Below are 26,494 nucleotides of genomic sequence, written 5' to 3' on the forward strand. Positions count from 1 at the left end.
ACGGTATTGTTTCCATGATGGAATGTCAGACAACAAGCGCTGCAACCCCACAGCCAAGTCCATGATAGCGATCTACAGGCTGTCCTCACCACTAGCAGTCCAGTTCCAGCACCATAGAGGTTGCTCACTCCTGGCCTCTGCACTTACTCCTTGCCCCTTCCAATGGAGTATTGCCATCACTGACTTCGACGAACCTATTGTGTGACGATCAGGATGTTCGTAAAGTTGATGATTTTGGCACTTTAACCGGTACTAAAGACAAGAGAAAATGTGAAGTGAAATTGGTTAATTCAGAGGAGTATTATCACAAAGATTACCAGGTGTATATTGATCCTCAACAACAGATTAAGGAAATGAGAAATAATACAGAGGAGATAATTAATCAGAAGATCGAATCATACAGATTACATTACAGCTTGAATGTTAAATCGTTCAGAGAGTAGAACACCGGCAAGCCCTTATGTTTGTCCTCAGTGTTTCAGAAGTGAGAAACGTGCAACTTCAGTAGAATTGGGTTCAGTCTGGTAAAAGGAATAGATATGTATGTGTAGGTTGGATTTTAAAAATTGCCTTTCTCGTTTAGTGGTGAACTCGAGAATATTTCACATTAGGTTTAAAGAACAGTCTGTTGAGGGGCATGATGATTTAGTCGCACCAAGGGATCGCAAGGCTTTTTATGTGCGTGTTTAGTTGTTATAGTTACGCCCATGAAAGAATGGTGCCCATGGAGATCGCTTTGTTGCTCCAAGGAAGCACTAGAGTTTGGTCAAGGAATCATGAAAATAGAGATGAGAGGCAGGGAGAGGGAATCCTGCGAATAGAAAGATGAGGGAACCTTGGAGATAGAAGATGCTATAGACGTTATATTTCAGAGACGGCAGAGCGTTTTCGCAGAAACTGTAGTCGCAAGGAATGAATGATGACCAGTGGAAGGAGAGATAGCGACCGCTCAGCTGTTTAGAGGAACGAGGCATGTGAGTGGAGAGACCAAACATCGAACAGAAGGGATTATAAATATGCGAAGTCAGTTTAAGTGTGGTAATTAATAAGGACACCCAGAAGCTATGATTTAACTTTAGAAGGTCGGCAGTAATTGTCTTATATTGGTGTATGTTTGAAAAAGTGTGTTGCTATTAATGATGTGTATCTTTTGTTATTACCAAATAATCCAGCTTGAAATAGAATATGTACGATTTCGTGTGGTACACATGTTACAAAGATGAGAGTGCAATGTGTATATCATAGGAAGTTTGAAAAGTAGAAATAAATGTTATTAGGCTTTTAAGAGTCCCTGACTAGTGTGTTGATGTCGGTATCATCTATGTTCAGTTCCTCCTGTGGAGAGTATTGGGATGTTAAGCACTGCTGGTGCTATGGAGGGAGTACATGCTTTTTCGTAAAATAAAGATGCGCTTACTAGGAATTCAACCGTCAATAAGTGGACATTACATTCCACTGGTATATCGCTCCAGGCAAATGCCGGGATGGTTCCTTTGAAAGGGCACGGCCGACTTCCTTCCCCGTCCTTCCCTAATCCGATGAGACCGATGACCTCGCTGTTTGGTCTCCTTCCCCAAACCAACCAACCAACCAACCATTCCACTGGAGCGAACAGCTCAAGGACAAGCTGCAGAAACTGGTTGATAGGAAATGTTACTAACTGACAATTTGTTGAGGTGAAGTGAGGGTGTGAATGTATATTTCCAGACCTTTCTTTTCATGAAAATGAAACTCCTAAATGAAATGACAACAAAATGAGACTTTTTAAAGGTATTTGTTGATCTTCCTCAACAGCCATATAGTTCAAGAAGATCCGTCATGGATAACATGACATCAACAACTGTTTGTCTCATGTCGCCACGTAACGTTACGTACACGTAAGCACACGGCAGACGGATTAATCCTCCCAGCTCTGGGGACTTTCCATTACTACAGTGTAACAAGACTTGTCACCTATATAATGCCCTCAATTCAATGAGGAATGTAATTCACATGTTTCTTCATGCATGACATCTCCAGGTGAACCCACTGGTTGATGCGAGATCCTGTAGAGCTAACAAAGTACAGGAATGTTAACTACTTGCTGTCGATGTTCGATGGAGCATCTGGGTGTTCACCAAACCATGGCCTGCATCCACAGCATGCTCATCATTAAGTTGGAAAACAAAGGGGAACACGTCTTCACCCAGAATAAAAATAAAAGATTGTCGTTGATGTTAACTGTAGCCTGGCTGAGTGAGCGAAGTCGTGGTAAGGAAAACACCACCAAAATATCATAGGACCACCTCCGATGTGATTTACACCCGACGCACTCTGTGGGTTAAGAGCCTCACCGCACCCGCCGCCTAGCGTAATTTGAGCCGAGGCAAAATTGTTTGGCCCACTGAAGAAGCGTACCTTCGTCCACTACTGTGGTCAACGCCCTACAGCGACTTTCCCAAATGATTATAGCATACAGTTACCTTCCCAGTGTTGATCGGAAACCCGTCAAGAGGGACCTGCGTTCAGTTACAGCAGCAATTCCTGTCAAATTTGAGAGCAGTTGACTCCATTCCTTGTCGGTTAGGATCCATTCATAAGCATTGCTCTTACGGTATGTAACACTAGCTTCTAGTGTTACACCATTCCTTGGAGTCACATTGTACAGCACAAGTAAACCGCAAACAAATCAGATACTTTCATTCGCCATGTGATCACAGGCCCGTCCAAATACAACAGCTGGTTTCTGCAATTCTGTCTCGTTACCGATTCATTGAAACGACTTACGTTAACGGAAGAGTGACACGCGACCATCTGGTACCAGTTCTATGCCACCTACAGAGCTCCAAAGCGACCAGAGAGCTCTTTTAGGTATGGTTACTATTATTTTGTCCAGTGAACTCATTTAAACGCCTTGACTGAATCTAACGGCAATTCAGTAAGAAGTCAAGCAACACAGACATGACGGCATATTTCCAAATCGGCCCATGAGCTGTCTTAGGTGTGTTCCTCGTCGAGACAGACTTTTGCCCACCAATTTTTTCTATACTTACGTAGCAGGAGTCGTAGTTTTTCTCCTCGAAGCGAGCAGCGCAGATCTGCGTAGGATAGATGGCGTAGCCATCTTCGCCCCACACCGCTTGGCATTCCTCTTGGTTTACTACTCCCAAGTCCACTTTGCGCAGGTTGTCTGGCTGCGGTCCTCCATACTGTGAAAAATAACAACCTTTTCTTATACCACAACTACGCTAATACGCTGCAAATTTTCAAAGCCAGTCATCCACGATACAGTGTTTTATTGCGATCTTGGCTAAGAAGTATTTTCTTCTCCTAAGAAATAGAGTGTGTTGACAAAAACATATAAACATCAAAAACACAACACATTGCCTTGCCTAAACGGTATAGTAAAACCGTTGCCATTCGAAGCAGCTTCCAGTCGTAACGGAATGGAAAGATAGAGGTCATGAGTGGTTTTCAAGATAATCTTATACCATTCTTCCTGCAAAACACTGGAGTGTTAAGATAACAGTGCTGGAGGTGTGTAACGATCAAGCACCCTTCTCTCCAACATAGACTACAAGGACTCATTAATACAGAGATCAGGTGACCGTGGTGGTCAGGGGAGATGCAACAATTCCTCCTCGTCTCAGAAAACCAGTCCTGGACGATACGAGCTTGTCGTCTTGGAAGACGGTTTCACCTTTGTGGAGCAAATAATGATCCATGGGATAGGCTTAATCAGCCAAAATAGTCACATAATCCTTGGCAATAATCTGACTTTGTGGAGTAGCCATGGGGCCCACGAAATACCATGATACGGTTGCACAAATCATCATCTAACCGCTGCCATGTTTCGGTATTGGGAAGTACACTTGGGCATAACTCGGATAAAATGTGGAACAGTATTCGTCCGAACAATCTACATCCTTCCATTGCTCCGTAGTCCAAGTTTGATAGCTTCAGAACCCCGTTTTTTCGGCATTTCCGTTTGCACCACTGACGAGTGGTTTTGCAGTTCCAGATCGACCTGTAATTCGCAGCTAATGGAGTTCCTTTCGTATTGTTTTGGTTCTGAAAGGGTTTGTGACTGCAGTAACCAGATTTGTAGAGGCTTTTGCAAATGTCGTCATATTATTTTCCGTCACAAGCTGCTACAATGACCGTCCGTCGTGATCATACAAGAGGCACTTTCGTCTGCGTTGTGATATAACGGATAATGTTTCCCCGTTTTCCCTGTATACGGTGCAAATCTTCGGTATGGTGCCTCTTGAAATGCCAAACACTTCAGCCACCTTGGGTACGGACGAATCCACCGTACGAACACCAGCAATTTGTGGACGTAAGAATTCACTTAGCTGAGCCATAAGGCATTCACAGTTACAAATAACACTGTTTTTATGTGACTGACACGGGCAAGGACATTGCACAGGTGCTGTTCATGGTCATATTCGAGCGCCGTCCAACAAGTAAGTTTCCCTATTTTATTTTTCTGCAAACTAAACTGTGTTCCTGATATGTGGGGGCTGGCGAGTTCGACTGATATGTATTGACAGCGCCCACGCTGACTAACGTTGCAGACCGAAGAATCTTGACAGTACGGCGCAAATTAGCATGGAGTTAGGACTAAAAAATGCTTGCGTTTGTGGGCTGTGCTCTGTCATTCATAAAAAACTGACCGTTATCGATATCGATCGGGAATTAACTTCTGCCTATAGGGAAGGTTTGTGAATTTGTGGAAGGGTGTGCAGATGTGCTGACGAAGAGCACACAAGGAGGATCTCTATAGCGACATGTTGTGATGCGAGATCTTCCCACAAGTGGTTTTCACATCATCTGCCGGCGGGGTCAGGGATTTTCTCTGCCTCGTGATGACTGGGTGTTGTGTGATGTTCTTAGGTTAGTTAGGTCTTAATAGTTCTAAGTTCTAGGGAACTGATGACCATAAATGTTACGTACCATAGTGCTCAGAGCCATTTGAACCATTTGAACCATGGCATGATCCCCGAACTCAGAGGTCACGTTGGAAGTGAGCACATCGATGATGAAGTGACGTCATCAGCGAAGAACTGGTTGCGAGCACCCAGCCAAGTACAGCTGGTTTGGAAAAACTTGTTACGAAAAATGCTTGGAAAAACATGGCGGCAATGGATAAAAATAACAGAAGCATTTTACAGTGTCAACAAAATTATTTCAGCATGATAAATTGTCTGTGCTCTATGTATGTAAAGAAGAGAGTCTGATTGTTAGTTTACTGTTTTGTAATTCATACAAATCTACAGTTTTATTACGATCTCTGTGAAAATTTGCACACTTTACCTTCAAGAGAAGAGGAAGATCGCTGTCTATTTAATATTTCGTATTACGATTTGAAACACTCATGCATGAAATATAAAAAGGTGAAAGGTTGTCAGCAGATCGCAGGGCCATCAAAAGACCGAACAAATCCCGAGATTTACCAGACTGTGACATAAACTATTCGAATTGTTCGCGTCGCGCTCAAACACAGCCCTACATGAAACAGTGAAAACTGTGCTGGAACAATAGAAGACGAATTTTTCAAACACAAAATGTGATACTTATCACAAAATGTATCAACAGACGGCACAAATAATCACCTTTTCATGCACGTGAAGACGTATTCATTCGCCGAATTCCCTTGACAGCCATCGATTCAAATATGTCCTTAGATTTAAAGCGGCTGCAGTTTCTCATGCAGCTTAGCATTCGCGAATATCAACAAGGCGCAAGGTCGATCACTTTGTATGGGAGATATTAAACATCCGGGCAACTGGCCACTGCATCTTCTGCAGTTACGTTCAAGCATGTACAAGGGGTAGGAAAAATAATATGAACAGTGGTGGTAATGGGATGGTTGTGTTTGAAGATCAACAACGCAGGTAAGGCACGTGTCGAACTGGACTGTGAGTGTTCAGTACGGACTAGCCAACAGTGCAGGTTGTTTACGAGTAGCGCACACTTCGTATTTGCATTCAGAGGCCGACATCGACGTGCAATGAAAGATCTAACAGAGTGCCAAAGAGGGCAGATTGTGGCGGCCCGATTAGCTGGAGCATCAGTAACCAAGACTGCCAACTTATTGAATGTTTCAAGAGCAACTGTTTCAACAGTCATAACAGCCTACTCAAAACAGGGAAAGACACCATCGTGTAAACGTAATAGTTGGCACAAATCGAAACTAAATGACAGATATCGCCGTACGCGAACACGAATTGTGACGAAAAACACGAAACTTCGGCGGCTAAAGTGACTGCAGAGCTCAATAGCCGTGTTCGAGACCCCGTATCTATCGGCACTGTCCGCCGAAACCGAATAGTCATGGACGAGCTGCTATACCGAAACCATTAGTGACGACAATCAACGCAAAGAACCGTAAAACATGGTGTCAGGAGCATAAATCCTGGACGGCTGATCAGTGGAAACACGTCATATGGTCCGACGACTCAACGATTTCGTTATTTCCAACATCGGGCCAGGTTTACGTCTGGAGAACGCCAAAAGAAGCCTACAATCCTGATTACTTGATTCCAACGGTAAAGCGTGGAGGTGTGTGTGTGATGGTGCGAGCACCCATATCATGGTATTCTGCTGGTACCATCATCGCTCTCAAAGTCCGTGTTATAGTCAACGATTATGCGAACATTGTAGATGATCAGGTGCACCACTTGATTCAGACGTTTGTTTCCCAACAATGATGCGATATTTGAGGATGATAGTGCACTCACTCACACAACCAGGGCAGTCCAATCGTGGTATGAGAAACACACAACTGAACTGCATCGTCTTCTCTGGCCATCACAGTCCCCCGGACTTGAACTTTACCGAACCCTTGTGGGCGGTATTGGAGATCAGATTCCGGTGCAGATTTCCTCCTTCCTCGTCACTACAGATGTTAGAAAAGGTTCTGACCGTAGAGTGGCATGACATTCCACTGGGGAATGTACATTCATTATATACCAGTATTCCAAGAAGAATCGCAGCTGTATTACGGGCAAATGGGGGTCGAACCCCTTATTAATAAACCTTTCTCAAGTAAGTACAGGTGTTCATATTATTTTGCTTATCCCCTGTATTTGTATGGAGTTTCCACTTTATTGTCCAATCACTGTCTATGATATGAACCACCTGCAACGGCATCTATATTAAATGTGCCACAAATTTTAACATGCTACAGAAAGAAATAATAAAGACACTGATGAATTATAGTCTAATTGTAATTAGATGTCATTGGCATTTAAGGTCTGTAGTTGCAATATTGTCGCTGCAAGTACTGTCTGCAGGCAACCACTGAAGCGCACCACTCCCCACAGCAATAAAAAATGGATTTTAAATCTCTACAAGAATCACGTACACAATCTGCAACACGCGTATGTAGTGCTGCTCATCCGCAGTGTTTTTCTTTTGTGTGTGTGTCCGAGTGTGATTCGGATTGCATACCTAGCCATGGTATCGGTGGAGAGAACGCGTCAGAGACACAGTTGCGGCTCGAGCCCGCACGGGGCGCAGCGACCGTTGCAAGCACGTGAGGTGGCGCCGGTCCTCTGACCAAAGACTATAAATATCTATGGAGTGAGCACTCGTATGCGCTGACCGAGGATTCTGTCCGCAATATCTGCTGCAGCGCAAGTCATGTGATTTTGGGACAGCACATTTGAGACCGTATAGCGCGTAGAGTATTTTGAGTGTTGTTACTTTGCTCACATTCAGGAGTACTGTGCAACATGTTTTTCACACATCTTAACAATTTAATGCCAGGAACAGACGCTGGCTTCAAGATGTGAAGAGCAACAGTATACTGCTTTTTTCGCCGCATTGCCATAGCTTAGAGTCCACCTTATTTACTTTTTTTGATAAAGGAATAAGAACTTACAGCTCACAGTAATTTCTTAACCTCTCTGTTGTAGATATTTGTATTATCAAATTTCTGTCCCACTTATTTACGTTAGAATGACATCGTATACGGCGCCGAAGTGTCACAGAAAGAACAACGCATTTGGAACTATGAAATTGTTAAATTTAACACAATAAGCGATTTGCACCACCTGATTGTCTATTATTGCTTTTAGTTTTTCTTCATTCACCCCTCTGCTATTTATATTCAAGTAAAATATCCCTATCATTTTTTCGCCATCTCATCAGAAAAGTAAAACCATATACTACGCACAAAAAATAAAAATAAAAATACAATGCTCCAATTCTGAAATAATGAAAGAAGTAACAGCCAACAATATTTTTTCACGTTTTCTATTACACTGATTACATTGTCGAATCTGTTCTAATTAACCACAGTACAGTGACACTGCTGTGTCATGCAGAAATACTTAGATACCCATAAAGGTTTGAGAACTAGCAAAAATCGGAGGAAATTAATTAGACTGTCATGTAGAAATTTTATCTGTATATGAACATAGCACTAATATACAGTGTATACATATACACTGAATGCCAGTTTACTCAGACACACTTGCAAATATATCTAGCACTTGTCTCATAAGTATATTCCATAATACAGTAGAAATCATCTCTGCAATACAAGATTTTGTAATACCGAGCCTCGATATTTTTCAGCATCTGTAGCTACGAAGATACTGCGTCATTGCAACTGCTAAAACTCAAACGCGCAGAAACGAACATAAAACGTGAATATACGTAATATTCAACTTACGCTGCTACCAAAAATTGTAGACAAGCAGCGTGGTCCCAAAATCATGTGACTAGCCGGGCTTGACGTTGAGAACATGCACAGTGGGCTGCACTGGATATACTCGTATATATTTTATGTCTCTGACGAGCGTTTATCGTTATACCACAGCCAGGCGGTTACTGTCACTCCGTCGCTAGCACTCGTTCATTAAGTATGGGTCATTGGATAGTAGAGTATTTTCTTCTTGTCTGGTCAAAGTTTTGTGATTTGGATTTTTCCATGGATTATATGCTTAGAAGACTCGGCTACGCTCTGGACATTGGTTGGTTATTAATTCATCTCCGCAGTCAGTCACCACCGGAACCGCCTGTTTCGTCCCACCGGTCTCCCGTTAGCATGGGTGAAAGTAGTCATAAACTGTGTTTCTACCTACGCAGAGTAGGACAGAAAATCGCTAATAATGCCCAAACCTTTTCCTAACTTTCATCAGGACAATAGTTAGGTTACTGTTATTGAAAGGCAAGGAAATTTTCCCAACAGGCAACTATTGAAAACTTATCGCGTCAGAATCTCAAAAACTATTGAACTCACTGAAATGTTTATTCTCATTGAGTTCCAAAATATCCGCTCTGCGAGAGATCTGTCTGATGTTTCGTATCGGATTCCGGAAAGTGTCGTACTTGACAGGTGGCAGGCACAGGGCTTTGCACAGAGGAAATGCCAACATAGCAGGAGCCGACAATGCCAGCGCAGCTGCTGTTGGTGCATTGTTGGCGGAGCAGTTCATCCCTCTCGCTGCCAACTGTCAACTAATTTGAATAAAACTGTAATGTAGCTGAAGACAAAAGAAGTTGTAACACTAGTGGGGAATTGATCAGTCGTCTTCAGTAATAATCGTAGGACAGAAGAATATTCGTCATTGTGTATATTTTCGCTACGGGACCATGTCAAAACAGTGTGACAGCATGTCTTAGAACCATCTGCATGATGTACCAAGAAGTTTGACTAACGTAACCACGCAACACCAGCTGCAGCCGTACCCGTCAATCTTGCAGTTTGTTCAAATGTTCAAATGTGTGTGAAATCTTATGGGACTTAACTGCTAAGGTCATCAGTCCCTAAGCTTACATACTACTTAACCTAAATTGTCCTAAGGACAAACACACACACCCATGCTCGAGGGAGGACTCGAACCTCCGCCGGGACCAGCCTCACAGTCCATGACTGCAGCGCCTCCCACCGCTCGGCTAATCCCGCGCGGCAATCTTGCAGTTTGAAAAATACCATTTGTTCCTAATGGTAATATGCTGTAACCTGCCCACGATATTACTTCGAGAGCAGCTGCTTCTGAGATTGTCAGCTGCTCTGCTTTCACGGCGAGTAAGTTTCCATGGTTGAAGTTCCTGAATGGGAATGAATGTCTAATCCTTCATCATTTCATATGTTTATAACTTCGTGGATGTTTTGACAGCAATATTTTAACATCCGTTACTTCCTGCTTCTTCTGTGACGCTAGTTCAAATGGTTCAAATGGCTCTGAGCACTATGCGACTTAATGTGACGCTAGTCCCAGTCACTGAGCCATCATAATCGTGTCATTACAAAGTAGTTCCTTTCTACAGCCTTTCCAGATTTCTTCATGGGGAGTCCACCAAATCATTTTTTATATCTGAGATATTATTTATACACCCATCACACATATGCTGTCCATGTCACCTAGGCATCTTGACAGGTGAAAGGCACACTCACTTTGATATGTGAAACGAAGGTAAATATTTCATTACAATGAATCTTCCTGGCAGATTCACCCTTAACTTGCGAGGTGACTTTTCTGTATCATATATCACGACGTAGAGTCTCTGGGACCCAACGTTTAAACCGAAATATAAGGCGAAAATCATTTGAAATTTTTAATTTATGCCATATAACATTTATTTTTACAATTATTTAAGTATTTTTAAAATGCTTCTAGTTTATTTTATTGCACTAAGGAAAGCCAGCAGCATTTTACTATTTATCACACGAAAGCACGTAATTTTGTGTGGTTCTTTTAAATAGTATACATAAATAGATTGTTAGAGCACTGAATTTTACATTCTGAAAAATCGTACAATCTCTGTAGATTTCCAAATAAAACTAGATTCCTGGGTTTAAATTTGCGAATAAAAATTCCACCCGATAGGTACAAAAAGAAAGCCTGTGAAATTCAGTGGTGGATTTAAAAATTTTACATCCCAAGGCACATCATCTTATATGCGCCCCCTCCCCCCAAAGAAAAACATGTTTTATAACTATTACCCGATCACTTCACAATTGCCGTTTTGGGTGGGAGTGCTGTGAGCTGTTTCCGTACTCTGCTATTAGTTGTCCTGAAGGACGCGTCAGCGGTCCAGTCGCGCTCAATCAGGATGTAAAATGGTTCCTGAATCGTACTTGGGGTACGGCAGCGGATAAAATAAACTTACAATTGCATTGTGTTAACACGTTCTTCTATAAGACAACAGAAAGGAACACAAGGAAAATAACTTTTCTTTTATGGCCTAAAAATTCAGCAGAGAGTGTAGGAGACAACGGATTTTTGTTTTACATTCACTTTTAATATGTTCTTTTACACGCAGCTGTTGTAAATGAAAATGAAAAGTTGTGTTACGATCTAAATATCGAAGCGTACGTGTCATGCATCAGAAATTAATACATACTTTTCCAGAGATGCGTTCAAAATTAAAATGAAACTGTCGTTTTACGATATAATAACCTAGATGTGTAACAGCTAGATGCTGCATAATAAGTGTAAAGAATACCTTTAATCCATGTAAGCTTTTTCATTTTTATATCTCCTATGCCTGACACAATTCGCATTGCAAATAGAGATTTTTTAAGACGCTTCAGCAGTTCTGTGGTGTGCTCCTCCCAGTTGAATTTATTATTAGGCTGTAATCCAAAGACTTAAACACTGTCCACTTCTTCTATCTGCTTGTCATCGTATGTTAGGCATATACTCGTGGGAGACCCCTTACAAGTTCTGAAATGCATGTAGTGTGTTGCAATGTTTGTATCACTGGCAAACGAAACAAACTTGGCATCTGGTAATGTTATTGATGAAAAGTCATTGATATACACAAGAAAAGGTAAGGGCCCTAAGATGGGACCTTGTGGGACCCCACATGTAATTAGTTCTCAGTTGGATGATGCCTGATAGCTTAATACATGTCTCTCTCCTAATAACACCCTTTGTTTCCTGCCAGAGATATAAGATTTGAAACATTTTGCAGCATTTCCTGTTACACCATAATATTCTAATTTACTTAAAAGGCTATTGTGTTTTACACAGTCAAATGCCTTTGAGAGATCACAAAATATACCAGCTGCTGCAATTATGAGGTGATAAACTCAAGAAGCTTACCACTAATCGTGTAATCGAACACCATCACTTTCCTTTTCTTTGTCCAGAGCGTTCTCTTTCTGATCACAGAAAATTAAAGGTCCTATTGCGTTTCCTTGCGTTGCACGGATTTCTGATCAACATCCGGCGTCATATACAGAGGTGAGTGGTATTAGTCGAACCAAAATCGTATCTAAGCATACCTCAGAGTGATTGTATGTTGGTTATTAGGTGGGATTGTCTAACAATTTTCGTTAATCTACAAACCAGTTTGTGCCTGTTCACCTGCATCTTCCGTCTGAAAAATGGCACAGGTATCTAAACTGTAGAACCACTGTTTTGAACCACACCTTCAAACTGACAATTTAAATGGTTCAAATGGTTCTGAGCACTATGGGACTTAACATCTCAGGTCATCAGTCCCCTAGAACTTAGAACTACTTAAACCTAACTAACCTAAGGACATCACACACATCCATGCCCGAGGCAGGATTCGAACCTGCGACCGTAGCAGTCGCGCTGTTCCAGACTGAAGCATCTAGAACCGCTCGACCACTATGGCCGGCGACAATTTAAACGTAGAGAATATTTGCCTTTGTGAGTAGGTGGCTGCAGCAATTAGAAGTTAGTCAGACGTTTCTTACCCACAGATCTCCCCAACCTATGACGGTGACGTTGACTCCATCTGGAACCTCCTCTGCCGGCTCTGGCAGCTGTATGGGTGCCACGTTGACTCCATCTATTGGAAATTCTGGGCTCACCTGTAAAGGCATGAACATATCTGGTTTGTTGAAAAGGGTTTCTTTGTAAACAAGTATAGGGGATTACAGTCGAATTAAGTCAGAGGATTCTTAGAGAACTAGATTAGAAAATTAGACACTAAGAGTAGCAGAAGAGTTTTTCTATTTGGGCAGAACTGACGACTGCGGAATAAAAGTGTATTATATGTGGACTGGCAAAAGCAAGAAAGACGTTTCTGAAAAAGAAAAATTTCTTGTTAATCTATCATAAATTTAACTGCTAGGAAGAAGTATTTGTCTTGTGTAGCCTTTTACACAAATGGAACTTGGACAGTAAACCTTACAGCGAAGAATAAAATACAGGCTTTTGAAAAGTGCAGCAACAGAACAATGTTCCACATTGGATGGTAGGATCTGGTCTCTAATGAAGAGGTACTGAATATAATTGAGGCGGAAGTGCGTGGCAAAACTTGACTAAAAGGAGGTATCTGATGATATGACCCATTCTGAGATACCAAAAGATCACTAGCTCAGTACTGGATGCAAGTGGGGGAGGGTAAAAATTGTAGAAGTAGATCCTTGTAGTTTTCCTATTGTACTGCCGAAGTTAGAATAACTACCTGGTTGGTCACTAACACTTTAGCAACAGGAAAAGAAAGAAACAAATCCTGACAAGCACTGTTCACACCTTAGTCTGGTTAAGATTAGGATCCGCAATCCACTCCATAGTCAGCTGAAACCACTCATTCATGAAAAGATTCTGTAGAGCTAAGAAATCACTTGGCTGTTGATTGCTATTGTTCACCAGTTCAAAATAGTTTCATACACTTTCTGTTGGAGTAAAACTGAGTGATTTGACGGACCTTCCGATTTGCAATGTAATACCTGCGAGTTTGTCAAAGCAAGAATGTCTTTGCAAACGGAAGAGTCCATAGATTACTCAACATGAAATGTGGGAGAAAGAGTATCACTCTCTCACTGAGAATGCTGATATACACAGTAATCTGAATGAGTGATCCAAGTCATGGTGAGAGAAACGCCACCCAAATATTACAGAACCACCACCAGTGTGAAATACATCCTTCATATGTTGTGTGTTAAGAGCCGCATTGGGCCCTTGATGAACTTACCTTATTTGCATAAATTTAAAAGAGGTACAATTTAAAGTCATTGGACCACATATAAGCCTTCAGGCAGCTACAGTCCAGTTTCGTTTAGATTATAACTTTCAGTCGTTCAGTGCATGTTAATACTTTTTACGTAGGTCCTGCTGATGGAAGTCTACGGATATGTCTATAAAGATTTAATAATATTTTTCGGATACCTAAATGTGGTTACATAATTTTCCTGTTCTTTTTGGGGTTTTAGTCTGAAGCCATCATCCAATCTGTTTGGAACCTAGAATCTTTCCCGTAATCTGGCGTTTCTCTGTCAGAATGTTATGTATGTCACCTTTTATGTGAAGTGTGGGAGTTTCGCCAGGTCACAAGGTTCAAAATGGTTCAAATGGCTCTGAACACTATGGGACTTAACTTCTAAGGTCATCAGTCCCCTAGAACTTAGAACTACGTTAACCTAACTAACCTAAGGACATCACACACATCCATGCCCGAGGCAGGATTCGAACCTGCGACCGTAGCGGCCACGCGGTTCCAGACTGTAGCGCCTTTAACCGCTTGGCCACACCGGCCGGCCAGGTCACAAGGCTTTTAGTTTTGCAGTTACTGATTTCTGTATATGTGGAGGGACATTATTCGCTGCGGCCCTCTTGAGATCCTATAGGCAACTTCTCCTTACTACTCTTTCTTTCTCTCCCAGTGACTTCAAGGATCTCACTAACTATTTCACATAAGGGAGTTGCGCAATTTGACCGTACTGTGTCGAAAGTTCTTGCACGTCATATTATGAACACGTGAAGCGGATTATCGGGAAGGAAAGTCGTATAAGTATGGTGTTACTACTATCAGTTTCATTATGTTGGTGTATTTTCAACCCTGCTCGAGGCTGTTTCTTATGTCTTCCGTTTTTCTGGAGTCCTTTCAATAGTTCCACTGTCCTCCTGTCAGCTGTTTCCAATGGTATGTGAACGCCGCTTTCTCAGTTTTCCATAAATCCCGGTCTTATTTGTGTATTTAATTTTTAAATCTGTGCAGTTGAAGTGTTGTCCAATATTACTGACCTCTCTCGATATGTAAGCAGACTACCAAAGACTTTTTATGCTTACCTTGAAAACAGCGATGTCGTTGAGCCAGGAATCATCAGGACTGTAGCCCAGATGACTATGAATCTCCGTCACCGCGTGTCTCGTGCCCCCCTCGTTCAGGTTGATGGTACCAGACAACGCTTCATAGGTGCCGTAGGTGCTGCCAAAAGAAATCAAGGTTGCGTCACATCTTTGCAGAAGAGAACTAGGTGCCAACTGTTACAGTTAGCTAGGACTATTTTCAGGTGGACAGTGCTTAGAGAGATGTGTTATATTAGGCAGTAACTAAAAGTTAAGCTGTCTGTAACGCGAATGCTCGTTTGAACAACACAGATTATTTTTAGCTCGGTTTGGTCATATTGGAGTTGATGTGGTCTCGCCTTCCTACGCCTGTTAACATTGACTCTTGCGTGGTTTATGAGATACGTGTGTCCCACTGAAATAATGTGCACTTTTGGGCGATGGGACGTCTGTATCTCATATCTGTCTAGTGCTGGCATTTACCGAGTTGCCTTTTTGAACTTGGAGAGAGTATTACGGATCATTGGGTGGGTATTTAGAAGGCTGTGAGAAATCAAATGGGGCGGTGTGTATCTATAGGTGTCACAGTGCCTAAGTTTAAGGTAAATCATCATAGACATTGTTTTGAATCATTTCTACACACCTCAGTTATTCTTCTGGCTACATAATTAGTATGTAGTGGGACATAAATGCCCCAGAAAACTGCATAGAAGATAGAAAACATGGGTGCACGGCATGTTGACACCGACCTACATAGGCAGAAAGAACATAACAATAAAATAAGGGAAACAAAGCTCGCAACGGAACGATATAGGTGTTCGTTTTCTACGCGCGGTATACGAGATTGAAATAATAGAGCATTGTAAAGGTGGTTCGATGAACCCTCTGCCAGTCACTTAAGTGTGATTTGCAGAGTATCCATGTAGACGTAGCTGTAGAAATGGAGAAACGAGCATCTGGGTAGGTACCTTGGTCTGATTTTATTGCTTCTTCCCCAATTTACATGAACATGTCGAAGGGCACAGACACTGGGTCATAATTTCCATGAGCGTACGTTGTGATAGACGACGCTTACCAGATACTCAAATTACTAGAACAAATAGCTTCCCTAGCTTATAACTTTGAATAGAATCACGAAAAGGAGCCAGTTCCTTATTGCTCAAATAATTTCAATAAGGGTAGATTATTGACGAGGCTTACTAGATACTCAAATTGGTAGAACAAATTGCTTCCCTGGCCCATCAGTTTGACTTGAATCATCAAAAGGAGCCAGTTTCTTATTGCTCAGATGCAACCCTCAGGTTCCGTTGCACGTCTCACTGTGACAATCAGTTATAGGTACAACTACGCCATGATAGACTAACCACCCACTGTCCAGAGGTACGTGCAGCAAGAATGCAACTCTTTCTTAGTGCAAAAGCTTACTTGGATAGATTCTATCACTCACATATTTTCTGGACAACCGAGGCTCGTCTCCTAGCAGGAGCTCTCGAACTGTTAAACTTTGCTCTGCTTGTCAATTGGTGACCTCCTTATATTGCGCTGGGGCTTCCTGCTTGCAGATGGTACGTGACCGCGTCGCTTTTTTACACACAGTTCGGAATCAGCCAACTTGAAATCAGCAGTACCTTGATGCCCGCGACCTCATATTGGTCTGGCGAAAGTGTCAAGCGCTGTGTGTCTCCATCCAGATTCCCAGGCTCTACTTGTCAAAATACTTACCAAGACGTCTGATTAATTTTTTCTTTGTCAATCCCTTCACGATTCGGTCATTAGAACGTCTGTCACACACGGAGCTACTCACACGTAAACGCAGCTAGCTGACGTGAGTGCCCACTGCTCGTTCAAGATGGAGGCGCCGCACCGCTTAGCGCCATTCCACTGCAGCAGCACCTGAAACGCAAAGTATTGCGGTCCCTCCCAGTTGCTACAGACATAAGAAACATCGAATAAATAATCGTGTTAAATTTCAATAGCCACCACTTTGTCGCTAGGAACAGATTTATTGTGCAGGTTGTAGACGGATGTCTTCAGCATCTACATATATACCAGGCAATCCAGGTTACGGTAAGTGGCGTAGGGAACTTCCTTTGAAACCATCACTTGTAACTTCCCTGTTCTTTTCATAGCTAGTGTGTTGGAGGAACGACCGTGAATAAATCTCCGAATGAGTTCAAGATCCACTCCTGGGCGAGGGGCAGCGTCTTTGACTAGTAATCTAAACGACCTTGTCCCGTGTTTGAACATCGCAGCAATGGCGGCCGAAGACTTTCAACCTAAGAAGTCAACATCATTCTACCAACGACCTTGTCAAAGAGGCAGGAGGCGCGGAAACACGTTAAGGACACTCTGTTGCCCTTGGGGTGAGAAACTGCCGGATCTCTGGGATGAGACTGCTAAGGGGGAGGTGACAATGAAAAAAAAAAAAAGAACAGAATAGGTATCTAAAGTATAATGTGCTATCCGCAAAAATTAATATAAATTCTTTGAGCTTTTTATTCGTATATCCTTCATCATACATTTTTATCTCTTTCGTTGAACACTTGGTTCGGTTCGCATTTTTTAACAATATTAGATTAAAAAAACCAGGTTTTCTTTCAGATTTCTTACTCCCAGCCTGCATTGGATGCACATTGAAACATATAAGGTGCTTACCTAAGACATATGGTTTATCCTTGCTGAACCTATACGTTCTGTCTAGCTCACCATCACTGTGATGGTTAAAAGAATTGGTAGTAATGCTTCCTTCATCTTCTTCTCCACCTCTTCTGCTTTAATCTGTGGCGTGTAAGAACTTTTTCAGACTTTCAGTTACTGGTTTCAATATTTCCAAGACAAAATGATCTCGTTGCAATGTCCTTATTTCAGCAACTGTAATTTATGGAGAATAGCCTTCCATGTCTTGATAACTTTATTTTTTATCGTCATGTTGTCATTAACTAAACGAGGTTTGAAACAGTAGACGATTTACATATATGCTGAAACTACTGTTGGCGATGGGACACAACAGCCACATCTATTGCACTGTTATAACTGAGATTATCCATTAGCGTTGCAAAGACTTTTTTTGGTTTTCTGATCTTTTTTGGTTTTTCGATCAATATGTAGCTCAACTTTCTGGATTCTGTCGTTAAACGTTTCACCTTTTCTAGCTACTGCATTGGTAAGACTTTTCAGTTTCATTAATTTTGTGTTGCTCACTCTATACTTTTTGTCGATACATAGATGTATTTGCACTGGTAGTCTAGGGGTAACGTCTTTGATTCATGATCAAACACGTTTTCGGTCCCTGGTTAAATTGTGATAAATAATCAGCATTAGCGGCCGAAGACTTCCGGCATAAGAGGCCACCCTCATTCTGCCAACGGCCTTGTCAAAGAGGGCGGAGGAGCGGACAGAGGTTCAGGGCACTCCCTTGTCCTAGGGGTGGGAAACTGCCCCTAAAGGTGGGAGAATCAGAGGTGATCAGCGCCATGAGGATGCAGAAGGCAATGGAAACCACTGCATTAAAGACACGTAACGTGTGTCTACAGCACATGTGGCCTGTAATTGAAGAAGTGTCATGATGATCTCTCCATTAGCAAAAGATCCCGGAATAGTCCGCCATTCGGATCTCCGGAAGGGGACTGCCAAGAGGGAGGTTACCTTGAGAAAAACACTGAATAATCAACGGAAGGATAACGTTCTACGAGTCAGGGCGTGGAATGTCAGAAGCTTTAACTTGGTAGAGAAGCTAGAAAATCTGAAAAGGGAAATGCAAAGGTTCAGTCTAGATATAGTAGGGGTCAGTGAAGTGAAATAGAAAGAACACAAGGATTTCTGGTCAGATGAGTATAGGGTAATATCAACAGCAGCAGAAAATGTTATAGCAATAGTGGGATTCGTTGTGAATAGGAAGGTAGGACAGAGAGTGTGTTACTGTGAACAGTTCAGTGACAGGGTTGTTCTTATCAGAATCGATAGCAAACCAACACCGTCAACGATAGTTCAGCTATACATGCCGACGCCGCAAGCTTAAGATGAAGAGATAGAGAAAGTGTATGAGGACATTGAAAGGGTAATACAGTATGTAAAGGGGGAGGAAAATCTTATAGTCATGGGGGACTAGAATGCAGATGTAGGGACAGGAGTTGAAGAAGAGGTTACAGGGGAATATGGACTTTGGACAAGGAAGGAGAGACGAGAAAGACTAGTAGAGTTCTGTAACAAATTTCAGCTAGCTATAGCGAATACTCTGTTCAAGAATCACAAGAGGAGGAGGTATACTTTGAAAAGGCCGAGTGCTACGGGAAGATTTCAGTTAGATTACAACATGGTCAGACAGAGATTCGGAAATGAGATACTGGATTGTAAGGCGTGCCCAGCAGCAGATAGACTCAGATCACAATGCGGTAGCGACGAAGAATAGGCTGAAGTTTAAGAGATTACTCAGGAAAAATCAAAATGCAATGAAGTGGGATACGGTAGTACTAGGTGTTGACGATATACACTGAAAATTATCTGATGGTATAGATACTGCGATAATGAATAGCTCAGTAGCTAGTTAAGTTGAAGAGGAATGAAAATCTCTAAAAACGGTAAACACGGAAGTTGGAAAGGAAAACATAGGTATAAGGAACGTACCTGTTACGAAACCAGGGGTAACAGAAGAAATACCTGCGTTGATTGACCAAAGACGGAAGTACAAAAATGTTAAGGAAAATTTAGAAATACACATATACACGTCAGTTAAGAATGAAATGAATAGGAAGTGCATCGAAGCTAAGGTGAAATGACTAGATCAAAAATGCAAAAAATCGGAAAAGAAATTATTGTTAGAAGGACTAACTGTAGTAAAGTCAAAACAACCTTCGGTGAAATTAAAAGCAAGGGAGGTTGCATTAAGAGTACAATGGTGATTCACTGTTTAATGCAGAGGACAGAGCGGATAGATGGAGAGAGTACACTGAAAGCTCCTATGAGAGCGAAGGCTTGTTCGATGTCGTAATAGAAAAAGGAACAGGAATCCACTAGTAGGAGATATGAGATCCAGTAATCAAAATAGAATGCAAAAGAGCTTTGGGACGCCTAAGCTCAAACAATGCAAAACGAATAGATAACATTCCATCGAAATTTCTAAAATCATTTGGGGAAGTGGCAACAAAACGACAATTCACTTTGTTGTGTAGAAGTTATGAGACTAGCGATATATCATCAGACTTTAGGAAAAACATCATCCACAGAATTCCGAAGACTGCAAGAGATGACAATTGTGAGAACTGACTCACAATCAGCTAAACAGTTAATGTATCGAAATTTCCGACAACAATAATATACTGAAGAATGCAAAAGTAAATTGAGGACCCGTTAAAAAATGATCAGTTTGGCCTCAAGAAAGATAAAGGCATCAGAGACGCAATTCCGATGTTGCTGTTGATAGCTGAAGTGAGACTACAAAAAAATCAAGACACATTCATAGGATTTGTTGAACTGGGAAAAGCCTTCGAAAATGTAAAACAGTGCAAGATGTTCGAAATTCTGGGAAAACAGGTTAAGTTAAAGGGATGTACAAGAACCAAGAGGGACCAATAAGAATGGAAGAACAAGAACGAAGTGCTCGGATTAAGAAGAGTCTAATGATAAGTATATAGTCTTTCGCTCTTACTATTCAATCTATACATCGAAAAAGCAGTGGTGGAAATTAAAGGAATTTTTAAGAGTCGAAGTAAAATTCAAGGTGAAAGGATAGCGATTATAAGATTAGTTGATGACATTGTTATGTTCAGTGAACGTGAAGAAGAATTCTAAGATTTGTTGATTGGAATGAACAGTGGACTGAGTACGGAATATGGACACAGTAAATCGAAGAAAGACGAAACTAATGAGAAATAGCAGAAACGAAAACAGCGAGAAACTGGAATTCTGTTACCTAGGCAGTAAAATAACCAATGAAGGACGGAGCGTAGGAGGACATCAAAAGCAGACTATCACTGACAGAAAGGGCATTCCTGACCAAGAGAAATCTAAAGTGTCACAAATAGGCTTCAACTTGAGAAAGAAATTTCTGAGAAATTGCGTTTGGCGGACAGCATTGTATGGTATTGAAACATGGTCTGTGGGAAAACCAGAACAGAAGAGAATCTAAACATATGAGATGTGGTGCTTCAGAAGAACGTTGAATATTAGGTGAACTGATCAGGTAAGGAATGAGGAGGTTTTCTGCAGAATCGACGGAGAAAGGAATATGTGGAAAACACTGACAACAGGAATGAACAGGATGACTGAACATCTGTTATGATATCAGGAATAACTTCCATGCCACTAGAGGAAGCTTTGAAGGTACAACTGTAGAGGAAGACAGAGATTGGAGTACATCTAGAAAATAATTGTGGACGTCAGTTACAGATGCTACTCTGACAATGAGATTAAAAGATTGGCACTGGTGAGGAATTCGTAGTGCGTGGCATCAGACAAGTAAGAAGTCTGATGACTGAGGACAATGAGCTTTCTCTGATTTCTTCCTTGTCGTCATTTCGCGGGACAAATGTGGGAAGATGTGTAATGTTGCCCGACTTATATGGAACGTTCGCTAGCGGAATTTAAATATTAAAAATCTGTGTGTAACGTCTGCAACTGAAGTTTGTTGTTCGTGTGCGTAAAGCTTTTGGGTTTACCAAACGAAGCCAGTAACAGGGTTACCAACTGTCCCTTAATGTAGGAGATTTCCCGTATGTGATGGTTGAATAAAATATTTCGAGTGGACCTTTTATAGGACAGTAAATACCCATATGTGATATTTTTCTATTAACTTTGTTATTCATGTCGCTCTATCATCTAAATTACATGAGTGTTAGGCCTATGTGCCACTGGTTAGTATAGTGAAGTATAAATTTGTCTTATAACACGTTTGTTGACATAATAGTATGGGACGTTAGCTTTCTTAGTTATTATTAGATAATGCCATTTTTGTCTGGATTTGTCTTATTTAAAATTTAACCTACGTCACTTATCAAAGTAGTTTAAGTAATACCATCTACGTATTAGTAAACAATACTTCGCACACCTCACTGGCAGAGGCCGCCTAAGTCACAAAGGGAACTGTCCGCTTCCCAGTATTTTCTTCTCTATCCTCCTTATTATGAAGTAAAGGGATTATTCAACCAGTATTGTTTCCATGCTGGGTCACCATCTTAAACCCGCAACCATACTAAGGGTAGTGAACTGCAAGTCATACTGCAAGGCACGCCCTAGACCTCTACAAATCACCTGTAGTCAGTGATGTTATCACAGCCTATTGGTCACTGGTTCCCTACTCCACGATAGCGAATTCGAAATGTTGTCCTCAAGAGTAAGTTCTCCAGCTCCTCTGAGTAATTTTCTTACAATATTTTCAGTATAATCTCACATCACTCTCGCCAGTGTTAATCGCATGACTCTTCCACTTTATAGGTCGTCCTGTTGCATCAGAGTGGTTAGCAGATTTATTTATGTTACACTCGACGTTTTCTCTGGAACGCTGCGCGACTAGTGGCTTCTTGGCCAGGCCTTCCACTGACCTGTTACGAAGCGTGATGTGTGCCTCTCTGTCATTTGGATGATCCTAGTTGGCGTTTGTTCCATCTTGCTGCTATATACCCTGACACTAACGGCGTTTTTGTGCTTAGTGTAGTGGCGTGGCAAGACAGCCAAGCCACTCGGAGGTAGCCGAAAGGCACGCGCTTAAGCTCACGCAGGCTGGCGCGAGGTCTGGAACAGTTAAGGGAATTAATAGTAGCAAATAAAGTACGTAGTTGATATAATACTTAACTTTAATCCATAATTGGAGAACATCGCTCTTGACGGTACGTGTTTTATAATTTCAATATTAACTGGTAATGGCGCCTTGCTAGGTCGTACCAAATGACGTAGCTGAAGGCTATGCTAACTATCGTCTCGGCAAATGAGAGCGTAATTTGTCAGTGAACCATTGCTATTAACGTCGGCTGTACAACTGGGGCGAGTGCTAGAACGTCTCTCGAGACCTGCCGTGTGGTGGCGCTCGGTCTGCAATCACTGACAGTGGCGACACGCGGGTCCGACGTATACTAACGGACCGCGGGCGATTTAAAGGCTACCACCTAGCAAGTGTGGTGTCTGGCGGTGACACCACACTTAGCATCTCCATCTGTTAGCTGAATCGCCATTATTAGTTTCACTTACATTAAGTCCAAGAGATTCTGTCGAGCAAATAATAGGACCTCGGCCGTCCGATGGTGTAGCAGTGTACACAATTTCTCAATTCCTCGCATACTCTTTCCATACTTGTTCTCTTCTTAACTCTCCCCAAGAGACAAGTAGCTGGGAGTTCTATTTTAACAAAAATCTCTAAAAGTAATAGAAGCTCCTTCTGAAGCTCTATATGTGAGAAACTTCTGTAAGCTAGGCATAATTTCTGGTCCCTTGAACTTTGGCTTACCGTGATTCGATTGTGTTCGATATCAGTCTTTACCGATGATTTCCAGTTATTTTGCTACACACAGTCGGTTCCCTTCTTCAGCGCACACAAACATGGCGACAGATATTGAAGTTACAAAGAAGTTTTGCTGTTAAACACTTATAGCTACAGGTATCTGAAGACTCGTTTATTCCTTTATGACAAATTAGTGAGTAGTTCAAAAATGGTTCAAATGGCTCTGAGCACTATGGGACTCAACTGCTGAGGTCATTAGTCCCCTAGAACTTAGAACTAGTTAAACCTAACTAACCTAAGGACATCACAAACATCCATGCCCGAGGCAGGATTCGAACCTGCGACCGTAGCGGTCTTGCGGTTCCAGACTGCAGCGCCTTTAACCGCACGGCCACTTCGGCCGGCTTAGTGAGTAGAGTGTTTCCGGTAAGTTGTAACGTATTAAAATAATTATTAGTAGCAATAGCAATTTTGTAATGTAATGGATACCTGGTCGGCACCATGTGGACTTCCTCTTTTAGTGCGTTTAGTTGACATCCGTTATGTATTTTTCTGGCTATTTAGGTACCAGTACTCTCCATATGAGGGAACTCGCCCGGTTCTGCTTCTTCGCCATTGACTATGCGTCCCTGAAGCACCGAAACCTTCCGCTGCTCTGCGCCACCTGCAACAGATCGTACATTTACTATGTGTGTTTCGTACAATGATATCACGCCCGCTTATGTACATTACAAACGCTGGATATTTATTCTGCGTTATTTAAGTGTATATTTGTATAGATTACTATGTCCCGGTAGTGAGACTGCCATTTAAGAGTTCTTCCCCAGGCGCTGCTTTCAGTGCTCCACATAGTAAGATATCTGGACATATTCACGATCATCGGAATCCAACTTTGTTCAAAATCTTCATCTATATCCGTGAGCCACTCACTTTACACTGGAGTGACAAAAGTTGTGGGATCACTCCTACTGTTGTGTCGAACCTCCTTTTGCTCCGCCGACTGAAGCAACTCCACGTGGCATGGATTCAACAAGTCGTTGGACGCTCCTGAAGAAATATTGAGCCATGCTGCCTCTACAGCCCTTCATAATAGCTCAAGCGGTGCCTGTGCAGGATTTTGTACTCGATTTGACCACTCGATTATGTCCCATAAATGTTCGATGGGTTCGCCGGCCGCGGTGGTCTCGCGGTTCTAGTTGCTTCAGTCCGGAACCGTGCGACTGCTACGGTCGCAGGTTCGAATCCTGCCTCGGGCATGGATGTGTGTGATGTCCTTAGGTTAGTTAGGTTTAAGTAGTTCTAAGTTCTAGGGGACTGATAACCACAGCAGTTGAGTCCCATAGTGCTCAGAGCCATTTGAACCAATTTTGTTCGATGGGTTCCATTTCGGGTAATCTGGGTGGTCAGACCATTCCCTAGAATTGTCCAGAATGTTCTTAAAATCAATCGCGAACAACTGCAGTCCTCTCACAAGGGGCATTATCAACGATAAAAATTACATGCTCGTTTGGGAACATGACCTACATGAATGGCTACAGATGGTCTCCAACCAGCCTAACATAATCATTTTCAGTCAACGAACGATTGAATTGGACCAGCGGACTCAGTACATTCCAAGTAAAGACAGACCACACCATTATGGAGCCACCACCAGCTTGCGCAGTGTGTTGTTGACAACTTGGGTCCATAGCTTCGTGGCGTCTTCGCCATACTCGAACCCTAAAATCAGCTTTTACCAACTGAAATCTTGACTCATCTGACCAGACCACGGTTTTCCAGACGTCTAGGGTCCAATCTAAATGGTGATGAGAGCAGGAGAGACACTGCAGGCGATGTTGTGCTGTTAGAAAGGGCACACGCATAGGTCGTCTGTAGCCATATCCCATCACCACCAAATTTCGTCGCATTGTCCTAACGAATACGTTCGTCGTACGTCTCACATTCATTTCTAAGATTGTTTCACAGAGTGTTGCTCGTCTGTTAGCACTGGCAACTTTATGCAAACGCAGATACTGTGGTGTCACCGTCAGACACCACACTTGCTAGGTGGTAGCCTTTAAATCGGCCGCGGTCCGTTAGTATACGTCGGACCCGCGTGTCGCCACTGTCAGTGATTGCAGACCGAGCGCCGCCACACGGCAGGTCTAGAGACACTTCCTAGCACTCTCCCCAGTTGTACAGCCGACTTTGCTAGCGATGGTTCACTGACAAAATGCGCTCTCATTTGCCGAGACGATAGTTTAGCATAGCCTTCAGCTACGTCGTTTGCTACGACCTAGCAAGGCGCCATTATCATTTGCTATTAATCTTGTGATGCATGTACCGTCAGACCGATGTTCACCAATTATGGATTAAAATGAAGTATTCCAGAAGCTACGTACTTTTTTTACTAGACTCAACTCCTTTAACAGTTGCCGACCTCACGCCAGCCTGCGTGAGCTTAAACGCGTGCCTTTCGGCTATCTCCTAGTGGCTTGGCTGTCTTGCCACGTCACAACAGATACACTCGGTCGTTACTGGCGAAGTGGTTAGGACACTTGACTGGCATTCGGGACCACGACGGTTCAAATCCGTGTCTGGCCATCCTGATTTAGGTTTTACGTGATTCCCCTAAATCGCTTCAGGCAAATGCGCGGGATGGTTCCTCTGAAAAGGGCAAGGCCGACTTCCTTCCCCGTCCTTCCCTACTCCGATAGGACCAATGACCTCGCTGCTTGGTCTGCTCCTCAAATTAACCAGTCAGCCATCTTGGTAGTCCTTGGTGGTAGGTAATGCATAGAGTTTTGACACTCGGAACATTCTTGACGCTCCGCATCTCGGAATATTGAATTCTCCATCGATTTTCGAAATGGAGCATCCCATATGTCTAGCTGCAACTACTATTCCGCGTTCAGTCTGTTAATTGCCGTCGTGCGGTCATAATTATGTGGAAAACCTTTTTACATGTATCACCTGAGTACAAATGATTGATCCGTCAATGCACTGCGCTTTTACACCTTGTGTAGTCGATACGACTACCATCTGCATATGTGTATATTGTTGTACCATGACTTATGTCACGTCAGCGAATATAGATACT

General features: G+C 42.3%; 1 long non-coding RNA gene across 1 annotated transcript; it reads right to left on the reverse strand.

Annotated features, from left to right (window-relative positions):
* Positions 1-3,037: 3,037 nt before the first annotated feature.
* On the reverse strand, positions 3,038-15,124 carry LOC126459685 (uncharacterized). The gene is made up of 3 exons (XR_007585924.1): positions 14,988-15,124; positions 12,668-12,784; positions 3,038-3,188 (listed from the first exon to the last, which is right to left on the reverse strand). It is a non-coding gene; the product is annotated as an uncharacterized LOC126459685 (long non-coding RNA).
* Positions 15,125-26,494: the final 11,370 nt, after the last annotated feature.

Source organism: Schistocerca serialis, chromosome 1, assembly GCF_023864345.2.
Source record: "Schistocerca serialis cubense isolate TAMUIC-IGC-003099 chromosome 1, iqSchSeri2.2, whole genome shotgun sequence".
Classification (NCBI taxonomy): Eukaryota; Metazoa; Arthropoda; class Insecta; order Orthoptera; family Acrididae; genus Schistocerca; species Schistocerca serialis.